Below are 16,525 nucleotides of genomic sequence, written 5' to 3' on the forward strand. Positions count from 1 at the left end.
CCCTGATCACCCCCCTGTCATTGATCACCCCCCTGTAAGGCTCCATTCAGACGTCCGCATGTGTTTTGCGGTCCGATCCATGTATCCATGGATCCGTAAAAATCATGCGGACGTCTGAATGGAGCCTTGCAGGGGGTGATCAATGACAGGGGGTGATCAGGGAGTGTATATGGGTGATCACCCCTCTGTCATTGATCACCCCCCGTAAGGCTCTATTCAGACGCCCGCATGTGTTTTGCGGATCCGATCCATGTATCCATGGATCCATAAAAATCATGCGGACGTCTGAATGGAGCCTTACGGGGAGGGGTGATCAATGACAGGGGGGTGATCAATGACAGGGAAGTGTTCAGGAAGTCTATATGGGTGATCACGCCCTTGTCATTGATCACCCCCTTGTAAGGCTCCATTCAGATGTCCGTATGCGTTTTGCGGATCCAATCCATGTATCCTTGGATCCGTAAAAATCATACGGACGTCTGAATGGAGCCTTACAGGGGGGTGATCAATGACAGGGGGGTCATCAATGACAGGGGGCTGATCAGGGAGTCTATATGGGGTGATCAGTGGTTCATAAAGGGTTAATAAATGACAGGGGGGGGGTGTCGTGTAGTGTAGTGGTGTTTGGTGCTACTTTAGTGAGCTGCCTGAGTCCTCTGGTGGTCGATCCAAACAAAAGGGACTACCAGAGGACCAGGTAGCAGGTATATTAGACGCTGTTATCAAAACAGCGTCTAATATACCTGTTAGGGGTTAAAAAAAAATCACATCTCCAGCCTGCCAGCGAGCGATCGCCGCTTGCAGGCTGGAGATCCAGTCGCTTACCTTCCGTTCCTGTGAGCGCGCCTGTGTGCGCGCGTTCACAGGAAATCTCGGCTCTCGCGGGAGTACGCGTATATGCGTCCACCCAGAAGAGCAGGGTCGCCGTCAGGACGCAATCCTGCATACGGCGGTCCTGTAGCGGTTAAAGAGGTTTCCCTGGGTAGGATAGAGGACCCCTTTAATTCCCCTTCTTTCCCGAACCTTCGAGTTTCTCCTCTCAGGGTAGTTCCGAAGAAGGAATCAGGTAAGTTTTGCTTAATCCATCACCTCTCCCATCCGAAGGGGACCTCGGTGAACGATGCTATCCCTGAGGAGGATGCCTCAGTGTCCTATGTTTCCTTCGATAGGGCAGTTTCACTGGTTAGAGAGGCTGGTTGGGGGGCCCTTTTTGCAAAATCAGAGTCAGCCTTTCGTCTCCTTCCGGTTCACCCGGATTCCTACCAGTTGTTCGGTTGCTATGTTGACAGCCTTTATTTCTACAATACTTGCCTCCCAATAGGTTGCTCCATATCCTGCTGTTATTTTGAAATGTTTAGTACTTTTTCTTGAGTGGGTTGTTCGTTATGAAACAGGTTCCTGATGCGTTATTCACTATTTGGACGATTTTTTTGTTAGTTGCCCCAGATTCAGGTGACACATGTCGTTATCTCCTGAATACTTTTCTCCAACGTATGGAACGCTTTGGCGTTCCGGTCTCCCCTGATAAGACGGAGGGTCCCTTTTCTTCTTGGGTATCGAGATTGATACGATTTATATGGTTTTCCGGTTGCCAAGGGAAAAATTATCGACATTATTGAAGGTTTTCTTTCAGCAACAAAGGTTACGCTTCTTCAAATGGAGTCCCTGTTGGATTTATTAGTTTTCACCTGCAGGGTTATGCCAATGGTGGAGGGTTTTTTCTCATCAGCTGTCGCTTGCCACCCAGGGTGTTAAGTCTCCACGTCACCATATCCGTGTGACAAAATCAATGACGGCGGATTTACAAGTATGGTGGCAATTTTTATACTCCTACAACGGTCACACATGTTTTTTGTCCCTCGTGTCGACCAATTCTGAGCTTTTCTTGTTCACAGATGCTTCGGGTTCTTGTGGTTTTGGTGCCGTGTAGTGTTGATCGAGCATGCTCAGCTGAACACCTGTTCGGCTCGAGCATCTCGATGCTCGACATATAGCGGTACTCGGCCGAGTACCGCATGAGCTCGAGCGCCATGCTCATGTCTTCTCCCCGCATGTTTCTTGGCTGCTATGCAGCCAATAAACATGCAAGTAAGTGCATGCAAGTATAGTTCACAGGGTGCTATAGCCGAGCATATGAAGGGACAGTGTCACTGGGCGCCGACAATGCGCTCACTCTCCACAGCGCCGATGGCGTCCCGCCTCTGTGCAGGAGCGAAGACGCGTGCAGCATCCTCCTAGGTGATAGGGGGCAGGACAGACCCGACTGCGCACGTCTCCTCAGCGAGGCCGGTGTCCTCGGTTCCCCCAGCAACCAGAGTAAGTCTGAGCACTGAGCTGGGCACTCAGTGCTCAGCTGTATGCAGCAGGGTGAGTCATGTGTCTCTGGCCACGTCACATGACCCCTTTATTTAACAGGCAGCCTGCTGGCCATAGGTTGCATGTTATTTAGGTTCCACCTGCAATTGTGTCTGACCTGGCGTACTTACCTCCCGCTGATATCCGACGATCCTCTGCCTGCTCTTTGTGTACTTTTGATGCTCTCCTGGTATTCTGACCCCAGCTTCCTCCTGACGATCCTCTGCTGACTCCTTTGGTACTTCGCGACTCTCCTGGTATTTCTGACCCCGGCTTCTCCTGACTATTCTCTGCTTGCTCAATTTGTACTTCTTTGCTCTCTTGGTACTTGACTCAGTCCGTTCACGTTCTGTTGTATGTTTGGTCTGTCCTCCCTGCACTTATTCCAAGTTAGGGACTGCCGTCCAGTTGTCCCCTATCATTAGGACTTGCGAGGCAAGTAGGCAGGGCCAGGGGTGAGGGTAGAGCGCAGTGGTCACTTCCCTCCCCCTGGTTGTGTTTGTGTGTACGTGACCGTTACAGACAGAGGGTGTAGGCAGTGTAATTGAATTTATTTTACTACAAAAACGTTTCAGAGACATAAAAGTCCTTTTTAAGGACTATTTTGTGTGACAGCAGCAATATATGTTTGTAGCGCAACCCGCGCTAAATGGCTCAGTGTTAGGAAGAGCTGTGTATAGGAAGGGACAGACAGTGTAGGGAGTGTAATAGCAATATTTTTATACAAAAGACTTTGTAAACTTTAAGTAATATTGTGTGTGACAGCAGAAATATATATTTTCAGCGACTCCTGTAATAGGCTGCTGCGGACAGTTAAATTATTTGTGCCACATCTCCAGTGTAAAGTGTGCGCATCCAAAAAATATCTGACATCTAGTGTACTTTTTCAATAGACGGTGTCTGCTGTGGACAGTGAGATTAGCTGCGCCACATCTCCAGTGTAAAGTGTGCGCATCCCTAAAATATCAGCGACATCCAGTGTACTTTTTCAATAGACGGTGTCCGCTGTGGACAGTGACATTACCAGGGGCACATCTCTAGTGCAACGTGTGCGTTTAAAAAATGTATCATTGACATACAGTGTACTTTTTCCATAGGCGCTGCAAACAGTGACATTACCTGAGGTACCTTTCCTGTATAACGTTTCCTCATCACAAATACCTTTTTAATTTTTTTTTTGCTTCCAAATCCTACGCTACTGTACGTGTGACATACTATTCCCATGCACCCCTTCCACCACAAAAAAGGGTATATGGTTGAATCTTCCTTTTCTCCTCCTCCTCTTTCATCATATCAACAAGCTTATATGTTGTAAATAATGCCCTCGCATATAATTTTTTAGAGAGTCAGCTCACTAGCAGGCCCTCACATATTATGTTTTACAGGGTCAGCTCACCTGCAGGCCCTCACCTACAATGTTTTACAGGGTCAGGCCACCTGCAGACACTCGCCTACAATCTTTTACAGGGTCACCTCACCTGCAGGGCCTCAAATATAATGTTTTACAGTGTCAGCTCACCAACAGGCTCTCACCTACATTCTTTTACAGGGTCAGCTCACCTGCAGGCCCTCACTTGCAATGTTTTATAGGTTCAGCTCACCAGCAGGCCCTCACCTACAATATTTTACAGAGTCAGCTCACCAGCAGGCCCTCAAATATAATGTTTGACAGGGTCAGCTCACCTGCAGGCCCTCACCTACAATGTTTTACAGGGTCAGCTCACCTGCAGGCCCTCAAATATAATGTTTTACAGAGTCAGTTCACCTGCAGGCCCTCGCAAATAATTTTTTAGTGGGTCAGCTCACCTGCAGGCCCTCAAATATAATCTTTTACAGGGTCACCTCACCTACAGGGTCTCAAATATAATGTTTTACAGGTTCAGCTCATCATCAGGCCCTTACCTACAATGTTTTACAGGGTCAGCTCACCTGCAGGCCATCACCTACAATCTTTTACAGGGTCAGCTCACCTGCAGGCCCTCAAATATAATGTTTTACAGGGTCAGCTGACCATCAGGCCCTCACCTACAATCTTTTACAGGGTCAGATTACCTGCAGACCCTCACATATAATTTTTAAGAGGATCACCCCACCTGCAGACCCTCACATATAATTTTTTAGAGGGTCACCCCACCTGCAGGGCGTTGAATTTAATGTTTGACAGGGTCAACTCACCAGCAGGCCCTCACCTACAATCTTTTACAGGGTCAGCTCACCTACAAGTCCTCACCTACAATGTTTTACAGGTTCAGCTCACCAGCAGGCCCTTGCATATAATTTTTTAGAGGGTCACCTCACCTGCAGGGCCTTGAATATAATGTTTTACAGGGTCAGCTCACCAGCAGGCCCTCACCTAAAATCTTTTACAGGGTCAGGTCACCTGTAGGCCCTCACCTACAATGTTTTACAGGTTCAGCTCACCAGCAGGCCCTCACCTACAATCTTTTACAGGGTCAGCTCACCTGCAGGCCCTCGAATATAATGTTTCACAGGGTCAGCTCACCTGCAGGCCCTCACCTACAATGTATTACAGGGTCAGCTCACCTACAGGCCCTCACCTACAATGTATTACAGGGTCAGCTCACCTACAGGCCCTCACCTACAATGTATTACAGGGTCAGCTCACCTGCAGGCCCTCAAATATAATCTTTTACCGGGTCACCTCACCTGCAGGGTCTCGAATATAATGTTTTAAATGGTCAGCTGACCAGCTGGCCCTCACCTACAATCTTTTACAGGGTCAGCTCACCTGCAGGCCCTCAAATATAATGTTTTACAGGGTCAGCTCACCATCAGGCCCTCACCTACAATGTTTTACAGGGTCAGCTCACCTATAGGCCTTGACCTACAATGTTTTAGAGGGTCAGCTCACCTGCAGGCCCTCACCTACAATATTTAACAGGGTCAGCTCACCTGCAGGGCCTCAAATATAATGTTTTAAAGGGTCAACTCACCAGCAGGCCCTCACCTACAATCCTTTACAGGTTCAGCTCACCAGCAGGCCCTCAAATATAATGATTTATAGGTTCAGCTCACCTGCAGTCACTCACCTAGAATGTTTTTAAGGGTCAGCTCACCTGAAGGCCCTCACCTACAATCTTTTACAGGGTCACCAAACCTGCAGGGCCTAAAATATAATGTTTTACAGGGTCCACTCACCAACAGGCCCTCACCTACAATCTTTTGAAAGGTCAGCTCACCACCTTATGATGACAGAAAAGTCTTGCCTGTTGGTACTCTGACACACATGGCTGACTTCATTTTAGGCTACCTTTCCTGTGACCCGCGCGTTATACGCATTTTAGACAACACGGGTTACTGGTTGTTCACCCTTCTCGACCCCTCGCTACAAAGAGAACTTCTCATCTCCAATTCCTCTGGTGGAGAGGACAAGCAAAACAGTGCTATATCAGAAGGTACTTGTGGAAAAATTGATCCAAAGTTGATAGGGCAGATATCCAAATGGATCGTCAAAGTCACAGGGACGTGCAATCAGCCAGAAGTTATCTAGAGTCAACAAAGTGGCAGCAGGCTCCTCGCCCATAATGTTTTCGATGGTTAGCTCACCTGCAGGCCCTCAAATATCTGTGACAATGTGATACAGTGTACTTGTTGCTTAGACGCTGCGAACAGTGACATTACCTGTGGTACCTCTCCTGTATAACGTTTCCTCATCCTAAATACCTGTGACATTCCCTGTAATTTTTTATTACTCATTCCAATGACAGGGCCCAGAAAGAGTCCTGAATTGTTATTTTTTGTCACTACCCCCCGAGTCGGGAGTAGGTAATTTGCGCGCCTGCTGCCTTTCTTGGATGTGGTAGCCATAGCAGTTTCTCAGGCTCCCTCTGTGGAATCGATCCATGATTCCCCATTACCCGTGGTCACCATGGTAGGCACAGAAAATAACATCAAAGTTAATAGGGCAGAAATCTGAATGGATCGTGGCCATCACGGGGACGTGTGATCAGCTAGAAGTTATCTAGAGTCAAAAAAGCAGCAGCAGGACGTTTGCACATAACGTTTTAGATGGTCAGATCAGCAGACCCTTGCTACCAATGTTTTTGAGAGTCACCAGCAGGCCATTAATCATGATTTTTCAAGGGTGTGTATGATGCCCTCCTTTACAGTGCCTTGCAAAAGTATTCACCCCCCTCCTTGACTTTTTTAGTATTTTGGTGCCTCACAACCTGGAATTAACATGGATTGCTTGAGGATTTGCATCATTTAATTTACAGAACATGCCCACAACTTTGAAGATGTTTATTTTTTTGTGAAGCAACAGCAAATAGGACAAAATAATGTCAATGTGCATAACCATTCACCCCCCTAAAGTCAATACTTTGTAAAGCCACCTTTTGCGGCAATCACAGCTCCAAGTCGCTTTGGATAAGTCTCTATGAGCAGTCGCCACATCTTGCCACTGGGATTTTTGCCCATTCCTCCTTGCAAAACTGCTCCAGCTCCTTCAGATTTGATGGTTTGTGCTTGTGAACAGCAATCTTTAAGTCTGACCACAGATCTTCTATTGGATTGAGATCTGGGCTGTGACTAGGCCATTCCATCATATTTCCATGTTTTCCCTTAAACCACTCAAGTGTTGCTTTAGCCGTGTGTTTGGGGTCATTGTCCTGCTGGAAGGTGAACCTCCATCCTAGCCTCAGTTCACACACAGAGTGGGACAGGTTTTGCTCAAGAATATCCCTGTATTTAGCACTATCCATCTTTGCCTCAACTCTGACTAATTTCCCAGTCCCAGCTGCTGAAAAACATAGGGATGGTGTTATTTGGGTGATGTGATAGCGTTTTCTTTGATGGCTGAGAAGTTAAATTTTAGTCTCATAAGACCAGAGCACCTTCCTCCATACATTTTGGGAGTCTCCCACATGCCTTTTCGCAAACTCACAACGTGCCTTTTTGTTTTTAGCTGAAAGTAATGGCTTCGGGGTGTATTTATTTTAAATATAAGTACATCAATACACCCACCCTTGCTTCTGCGGTGAAATTACAGTCTGATACAACCAGTTTTGGGGTGTATTTAGTTGATACATAAGTACTTATATTCAACCTTGCTTCTTTGGTGAAATTATGGCCTGATAGTATTGTTTTTTTACCCATGCAGTTTTTTTTTAACTTACAGTATGTTAGTATGACAGACAGGTGACAGGCCCTTCTAAGGTAACGAGAAGTGGCTAAAATGTTTCTGGAGCTGGCAGAAGTAGCAGCAGAGGAAGGGGGAGGTGGGGTAGCAGCAGCTAGTGTCATCTAGCAGTTGTGTCTTGACCAGCAACCCAGCTGTCCTTGAATGGTTGAATCAGTCTTCTACTTCATCGCAAGTGACATCAGACAACCCCAGCCAAGAGTCGGTGGGTTCCTCTGACATGACGCTTAGTTGGCATGGCCCAGGAAGAAGCTCTGTGCCCTCACCTGTCCTCAACCTGCCTTTGTCATTTTCAGCTCCCTCAGGTCAAGAAGTATTATATGCCGTCGGCTCGGTTCCACTTTTCAGCGAGGACAAGCTAATAAAGGACAGTCAGCAGCTACTACCCAGACAAGATGTGGAGGAGACATCCACCGCTTCCTCCATTAGGCGGGCAAGTAGTGATCACAGGCAGTCAGCATGAATTGGTGGGTGGGAAATGCCAGCCGCCGGAGGAGGTGAACATGGCCATTTACTAATCTGTACTCAGAAGGTGAAGCATGACAAGTTTGTCAATGTTGGAACCACGGCCCTGCATCAACACATGCAGCATCCCCATAAAGTGGCCTGAGAAAACCATGGCTCCCGTATAGTGGTACAACCTGATGCAGCAACTGCTGCATCACCCTGCGACCCACACACCTTTTCCTGCAGTCAAGTCTCCACCACCTCAGCCGAAGGAAGCTGTATCATTACTTTGCAAAAAAGGCAGTACCGACCCTGCACACATATGTTAAACAGAAAGTGGGCCAGTCCTTTAGCCTGTCAGTGTCTGATAAAGTGCACAGCAGTGCTGACGTGTGGAGCTGTGACTACCTATGGTCAAGGACAATATATATCTTTTACGGCCCACTGGGTAAATGTGGTTCCTGCCCACCCACATCAGCAACTTGGCCAGGTGACACCACTGCCACATACACGTTCTCAAGCTGTGGGTCCTGCACCAATGTCCGCCTCTGCCTCCTCATCCTCCACCGTGTCTGAAAGTATCCTTTCCTTCTCAATGCACCTTGATTCCTTTCTTTGTCTCCGAAGACAGGCCTGGAGAACTATCATTGACAGTGTCCTCTGCCTTCACTGCAGGGACAATTCGGAGTGCTCCTCCAGAATACCACATGTGTAGGGCATGGTGGTGTCGCGCTGTTCTGCGCCTAGTTTGCCTGGACGAACGGAGTCACACAGGGGAGGAACTGCTCCTCATCTTCCATCAATAAATCAAATCTTGGCTGTCTCCATACCCACTGAAAATCAGAACCATGGTCACCGACAACGGGAAAAGCATGGTGTCAGCCTTGCGTCAAGGAGGGCTGAGCCATGAGCCCTGCACGGCACATTTGTTTAATCTGGTTGTAAAGCAGCTCCTGAAACCTTCCACCCATCTGCAACATATCCTAAAAATGGCCAGGAAACTGTGCATGCACTTCATCCCAATCTTTCATTACAAAGCACAAACTTCTTGAACTGCAAAATCAAAATTGCTTTCCCCAGCGTCGGCTGATATGCAACGTTTCCACCTGTTGATAATCCAGCATGGTAGTATGCAGTGAAAATGGAATCAGGGAGTCCCACCAAGTCACTTTTGCAAATGGCCCAATGCATGCTCAGTTACTTGTGTAGTGACAGCTGAATTGTCACCATTCGGAAGAGGGATGACTACTGGCTCTCCACCATTTTAGACCCTGCTAGCGGTCAAATATGGGGGCTTTTTTTCCACGGACTTACACAGACTTAGAGGGAGAATAAACTGACTACTATTGAGAAATCCTATGTAGTCAGTTGGCCGCTGCCTATGTGTGCCATCGCCTATCCTTACGAAGGTGTGACTGGAGGGGCCCTCTGCGCTCACGTTCCTCTGCCATGGCTGCTGGAGGGATTTTTTTTTTGGGGGGGGGGGGCAGAAGCAGTACCAGCTCCATCAGCAGCAACTTAAGTCTTGAGTCTCTGATAAGCAGGTTTCTTTACGCGCCTAGTGAAGAAACAACCCAGAAGCAGGAGCAGCAAGACATGGAGCAGAACCTGAACCAGTAGGTGGTGGCATACTTGGACTGCACACTGCCACACCACATCACTGCACACTGCCATTCCCCTGGAATACTGGGCAGCCAAACTTGATTTGTGGCAGTAACTGGCCGAGTTTTCCCTGGACAAGCTTTCATGCCTGGCCAGTATTGTGGCATCAGAGCAAGTGTTTAGCTCGGCCATAGTTACCCCAAGGAGAACTCTCCTTTCCACCCACACTGTGGAGAGACTGACCTTTGTGAAAATGAATCAGGTGTAGATCAGCCAGGATTTCCACACACCAGTGCCTGATGCATCAGACTAGATCATTTGGGGTGTTACACCGAAACTTTGTCAAAAGAGACCCGTTTGTTCTGGCTACCTGCTTCAGCTACTATTCTGATGCTGCCACCTGCCTGATGCCACACACCTGCTGCCATGTGCATGCTGTTGCCACCTCACCATTCTGTCACACTCCTCCTGCTGTTGCCTCCTCACTACTCTGTCACTGGGCCACTCTGTGGACTCCTCATGCTGTTGCCTCCTCACCACTCTATGATGGGGACGTTATTTGACATCATCATTTATTTTACCCTTCTTCTGATTTGTCAGAAGGACATAAAAATAAGACACACAACAGATCCTGTCTTTGGAGCAGCCGTAAGGCCTGTATCACATGGTCCCTATTCTGCATCAGGATTAGCTCATGATTTGGTAGCCAAAAGACTTCGCCTTAGCAATACTTATGGATTACTGACCAAATGCTGACCAAGTAAAGGAGAATGCTCAAAAGACAGGATCTGGTTTTTGGGGGTTGTTCTTATGACAGATCAGAATAACAGCAAAGTAATCAGTGATGTCAACACAGACTTACTGCTGACACCCTCTCTACTCTGGGGGGGGCTCTCCTTGTATAGAACAGGTTCTGTAGACATCTATGTGGAGTCAGCTGATAACGGTGTAAAAGGACTGCGCTCTTTCGCGCTATAGTAGAATCTTGGGCCGCTGCACGGTTCCTTATAACTGGAGCTAACATTGACCTGTAAGGCTGGGTTCACACTTGAGTTATTTGGTCAGTTTTGGCCCCTTGACTGACCATATAAGTGAAGTGTGCAGTGATTATAAGAGCGACGCCTGTCATCTGCATGTCATACTGACTCACAGTATTGTTTCACTACCACAGCAGACTCCCTATGCATGTTTCTGCTAGTGTTGAGCGCGAATATTCGAATATCGAATTTTTTTCGCGAATATCGGCACTTCGCTAATTTGCGAATATTTCGAATATAGTGATATAAATTCGATATTTCGAATATATATATATTTTTTTCTTTCCCACTTCCCTAAAGTTGTTCTTACCTGTCCTTTCGATTCCTGGCTTCCTGGCTGCTCCAGTCAGTGCCCGTTGCCGCTTCTGCCGACTTCCGTGCTCATGGAGCGTCCCCATCACCATGGGAACGTCTCCATATACTAGAATGTACTGTCGGATTTGAGAATTACGTTGAAATCGCAATTCGATTATTTCAAGTTATAATAATCGAATTTCGATTTTAACTTAGCACTGCTATATGCCATATTCGTTAATTCTAGCCTAATATGGAATATACCAGCGCTAAGTTAAAATCAAAATTCGATTATTATAACTTGAAATAATCGAATTGCGATTTCAATAGGAGAGTAGCCTTTAAGTTAAAATCGCAATACGCGATTATTTAAATTGCATATTAATCGCGATAACAAGAATAATGACGAATATTCGATTTCGACGAATATAAAACGAATATTCTATCGAATATTCGCGAATTTCGTCGATATCGAATATGGCACCTGCCGCTCATCACTAGTTTCTGCAATGCACAGTGTTCTACACCAGTATACAGGCACAGTGTTCTACACCACTATAATAGCACAGTGCTCTACACAGCTATGCAGGCACAGTGTTCTACACCACTATACGGGCACAGTGTTCTACACCGCTACACAGGCACAGTGTTCTACACCTCTATACAGGCACAGTGTTCTACACCGCTATACAGGCACAGTGTTCTACACCACTATACAGGCACAGTGCTCTACACCGCTATACAGGCACAGTGTTCTACACCGCTATACAGGCACAGTGTTCTACACCTCTATACAGGCACAGTGTTCTACACCACTATACAGGCACAGTGTTCTACACCACTATACAGGCACAGTGTTCTACACCACTATACGGGCACAGTGTTCTACACCGCTATACAGGCACAGTGCTCTACACCACTATACAGGCACAGTATTCTACACCGCTATACAGGCACAGTGTACTACACCACTATACAGGCACAGTGCTCTACACCGCTATACAGGCACAGTGTTCTACACCACTATACAGGTACAGTGTTCTACACCGCTATACAGGCACAGTGTTCTACACCGCTATACAGGCACAGTGTTCTACACCGCTATACAGGCACAGTGTTCTACACCACTATACGGGCACAGTGTTCTACACCACTATACAGGCAAAGTGTTCTACACCGCTATACAGGCACAGTGTTCTACACCACTATACAGGCACAGTGCTCTACACCGCTATACAGGCACAGTGTTCTACACCACTATACAGGCACAGTGCTCTACACCACTATACAGGCACAGTGTTCTACACCATTATACAGGCACAGTGCTCTACACCACTATACAGGCACAGTGCTCTACACCGCTATACAGGCACAGTGTTCTACACCGCTATACAGGCACAGTGTTCTACACCGCTATACAGGCACAGTGTTCTACACCGCTATACAGGCACAGTGTTCTACACCGCTATACAGGCACAGTGTTCTACACCGCTATACAAGCACAGTCTTCTACACCGCTATACAGGCACAGTGTTCTACACCACTATACGGGCACAGTGTTCTACACCACTATACAGGCAAAGTGTTCTACACCGCTATACAGGCACAGTGTTCTACACCACTATACGGGCACAGTGTTCTACACCACTATACGGGCACAGTGTTCTACACCGCTATACAGGCTCTCTGCAGCCAGGAAATAGCTTTTTTTAAACTCGATTGGGCACAAATAAATTTGGGAAATTTGGCAAATCGTCCGAATCAATTTTTTTAAAATTTGCTCATCTCTAACTGCAATCTGCCACCATCTTGTGCTGCATGTTGCTGCTGCTGCCACCCTTGCCTACTCTTTCGTGGGGTGACTATTGTCAATGTTGCTGTCCATCCTCCCCACTCTGTTATGAGGCCACTATTGTCCCTTTTTGTCTGTGTTGACATCACTGAAGTTGACGAAGTGGAATTCATTCTGAATTTCAGGAAAAATTGGATTTCCACTGAAGTCGAATTTTCTTGCGCTTCATTTATTTTCCTAAAATGGCTGCTGCACATGTTAGGACATGGAGCAAACGACTCTGGGAATGAAGGTATCCACCCATTAGGCTAGTAAGGGGTTAACACAGGTGTGTAGTGAAATTAGGTCCTAGAGGTGTGATACCTTTTTATGATGTAATTGAACTTCTCCAGGTTCTTTTTTTTTTTTTTTTATAAATAATTATTCATTGTTTTTATTTCCATAATACAAATAATTATAACAATCGTTTAATTTCATAACATTATAATTTCAATAACATTTTATATACACCCCCCACCCACAACCCATACCCGTTTTTTACTTCATCTCGACGGAAAATCACTTTATTAACCATTTCTGCAATGTTCTAATAAATCTATGTTTTTTCTTAATATTTGCCAGATGAGATTCCTCTACGGCAAGTGAAGTTAAAGTGAGCCTCTGCCATTCCCTGACCGTGGGTACAGCACTACCTCCCCAATGTTGGACAATACATTTCCTTGCTTGAAACAAGAGTTTGGATACTATTTATCGATGTTGGGTGGTATTGATTTTTTCCATCACCCCCAGTATGCATATATCAAATTGCCTGGGGATTTTAATCCTGTGATATTGCTCTATTCTTTCATTTACCTTTCCCCAGAACTCTTGAGTTTTTATGCATAACCAGAGTATATGGACATCATCCACCCCTATTTCTCCACATTTTAGGCAGCTAAAGATTTTCATTAACCCCTTAGGGACCCATGACGTATCGGTACGGCATGTTTCACGAGTCCTTAAGGACCTTTGACGTACCGGTACGTCATGTGTTGTTCCTATCACCGCCGTCCGGCGGGCGGTGATCGGGATAAGGTGCCTACTCAAATCATTGAGCAGGCACCTCGGCTAATGCATGGGGGGTCCCGTGACCTCCCCTTGTCGGCGATCGCCGCAAACCGCAGGTCAATTCGCCCTGCGGTTTGCGGCTTTTTCCTGGTGCGGCGGGAGTAGGTGGTGCCATCGGGTCCCCATGGGGCTGTGGGAGGGACCCAATGGCATGGAAGGCAGCGTGATGCCTCCCTGAGGCATCTACGCTGCCTTCCGGTGAAGAGCCTGTGATCCAGCCCCCTGGATCTCACAGGTCGGAAGCTGTTTGAGTAATACACACTGTATTACTCATACAGCCAATGCATTCAAGTACAGAAGTATTGGAATGCATTGTAAAGGATCAGACCCCCAAAAGTTCAAGTCCCAAAGTGGGCCAAAAATAAAGTGAAAAAAAGTTGAAAAAATAAAGTTTCCCCCCAAAAAATTTAAAGTTTCAAGTAAAAATAAACAAAAACGTCTTTTTCCTCAAATAAAGTTAAAAAAAATTGGCAAATAATTGTCATGTCCTGTTCTGACTATGTGCGGAGGTCGGCCAGAATTGCAGCACGTGTTTAGTTTTTTGTTTTGGAGCCGTGCTGGATCCGCCTTCCATCAGGTGCCCTGGGTGGGGTCATTAGTTTAAATAGCACTCCCCCTAGTGCTCTGAGCGGGTTATAGACATCACTTTGGTCTTGGAAGCAAGGAAGGTTGGTTGTCAGTTCCAGCTCAGAAAAGATGTGTGCTTTCTAGTTTTGTTGTTTGCTGTCTTGGTTGTTTTTGTGTCATCTCTCCCATCCAGGTTCTGTGCGAACAGGCTGCTTCTATTTCCCCTCTTCACCATCTCAGGGAATCTAGGGTGTTTCAGCCTAGACATGGGGACACATCATTCCTACCACCAAGGTCTGAATGTGGGCTGAGCAGTGCAGGGAGAGAGGTTAGGGATTAGCTAGGAGGTGACCCTTCCCCTGCCTCTCGCCTAGAGCCTGGTTGTTGGTTTATCTGTGAGTCTGAGTGCACGTCCGTCGTGACATTATAACCCGCCATAACTTTGACTGTCATTGCTCAGCAGTTTTGTGATGGCATCAATTGAAGCATTTGTTGACCACATGTGGGGGCTATCCCTGGAGGTTGCGGAGCCATGTGGTTCGGTCACATGGTGTCAGAATGCTCTGGCATCAGGTGCAGGTCAAATTTGTGTGGAGCCTAAAGTGGCTCTTCCTGATCGATTTTCAGGGGGTACGGATGACTTTATCCATTTTAGAGAGTCCTGCAAATTGTTCTTTCGGCTGCGTCCATCGTCGACACGTGATGAGAGTCAGAGGATAGGTATAATTATCTCTCTGCTTAAAGGGGACGCGCAATCCTGGGCCTTGTCTGTGCCACCCGGTTCTCGGGCCCTCCGGTCGGTGGAGGAATTTTTTAAGGCTCTGGGATTATTCTACGATGACCCAGATCGGGTCTCGATGGCAGAGTCGAGAGTATGTAATTTATTTCAGGGGGAACATACTGCAGAGGCTTACTGTGTTGAGTTTAGGAGATGGGCTACTGAATCAGAGTGGAATAATCCTGCGTTACGTAGTCAGTTTTGTCAGGGGTTATCTTAAAGATTGAAGGATGCCCTTGTTTTTAATGAATACCCTTACTCTTTGGAGAACGCCGTGTCTTTAGCAGTTCGGCTACATAGACGTATCAGAAAAAAAAGGGGTAGGGCTCCCTCCGCGCAAGGGATCGCTTCTGTCAGTGGTTTCGTCTCTACTGCCTCCCCGGGTGATGTTACAGGTAACTCTGGGGTAGCGGAGGAACCCATGCAGTTGGGTCAGGTTTCTTGCCATTCTGATAATAGAGACTTTAGGAAATTGCACAAACTGTGTTACTATTGTGAAAAGAGTGGTCATTTTATTTTTGCTTGTCCTTATGTTAAACCGAAGGTGGAAGAGAAAAAGAAAAAAACTTCCCTGACACTTGGTAGCATGAATGGTGTGGTGGAGCAGGCAGGTATGCAGTACCCGTTTTCTCCTTCCAGCTATGGTGGCGCTAGAGTCAAGGACATTTTTTGTTGAAAGTATTCCTAATTGATTTTATTTTCCTTCAAAATCTAGGACTAAGTACTTGCACTTAAGAGAATGAGATTCGAGTTTTTGCAATTGATTATTCCCCTCTTTCTCAAAGGAGCCTCACTCACATTGTTCATGGTATATACTTATGGGTGGGTGATTCACATGTTGAGATTATTTCTTGTTTTGTCATGAAGGATTTGCTAGCTTCTATAGTTTTGGGGTTGCAATGGTTGACTAAACATAACCCAATTATACAGTAGACATTTTGAGAACCTGGTTATGCCTTTTGGGTTGACGAACGTGCCAGCAGTATTTCAGCGATTCGTCAATGACAATTTTCATCATTTGGTGGGGAGGTTTGCAGTAATTTACCTGGATGACATTTTAATTTATTCTCCTGATCTGAAGACCCATCAGGATCATGTGAGACAGGTTTTGACGATCCTTCGGGAGAATAAGTTATATGCCAAATTGGGGGGGGGGGGGGGCGGAGCCAACGCCGGTCTGAGATGGCCGCTTGTTCCTGAGCTCTGTGAGAAAGCCAGATCTCAGCACCAGCAATCAGTAGCTACGATCCCGAAAATGGTTAAAATTGGTAACCCTAAAGCTGGAGAACACTTGAGTATCACCAAGAGCCACATTCCGGGAGGCGATATGGATAAGTTTATCAAGAAATCTGCCTCCTCGTTCGCCGCACTCAACTCCAAGATGG

Source organism: Bufo gargarizans, chromosome 1 (assembly GCF_014858855.1).
Source record: "Bufo gargarizans isolate SCDJY-AF-19 chromosome 1, ASM1485885v1, whole genome shotgun sequence".
NCBI lineage: Eukaryota > Metazoa > Chordata > Amphibia > Anura > Bufonidae > Bufo > Bufo gargarizans.